Raw genomic sequence first — 404 nt, forward strand, 5'->3', positions numbered from 1 at the left:
TTAAACTGCAACATAAAAATATAAAATAATTAAATTTTATTTTATATTACTTGATAAATAATTAAATTATTATATTCAATACTTAACTAACTATTTTGTTAAAAATATTATTATATAATATATTTTTTATCAAATATTTGTATAAATATAGTTTATTTAAAATATTATATATAATACATAAAAAGATTTTTTTAATTTTTTTAGAAAAATTAAATAAATAATATGTATCAGTTACGTATATGTATCATATGTGTACGTAATAGTGACTGGTATAAGATTGATATATATTCTTTTATTTTTTAGACTCTCTAATATACATGCTACTTCATAACCCTCTCCTCTAATATTTCTTATTCATATTTTTTTTTTGTCGTAATATTAAGAAGTAGATAATAATTTAAAAT

The sequence above is a fragment of the Arachis duranensis genome, chromosome 5 (assembly GCF_000817695.3).
Source record: "Arachis duranensis cultivar V14167 chromosome 5, aradu.V14167.gnm2.J7QH, whole genome shotgun sequence".
NCBI lineage: Eukaryota > Viridiplantae > Streptophyta > Magnoliopsida > Fabales > Fabaceae > Arachis > Arachis duranensis.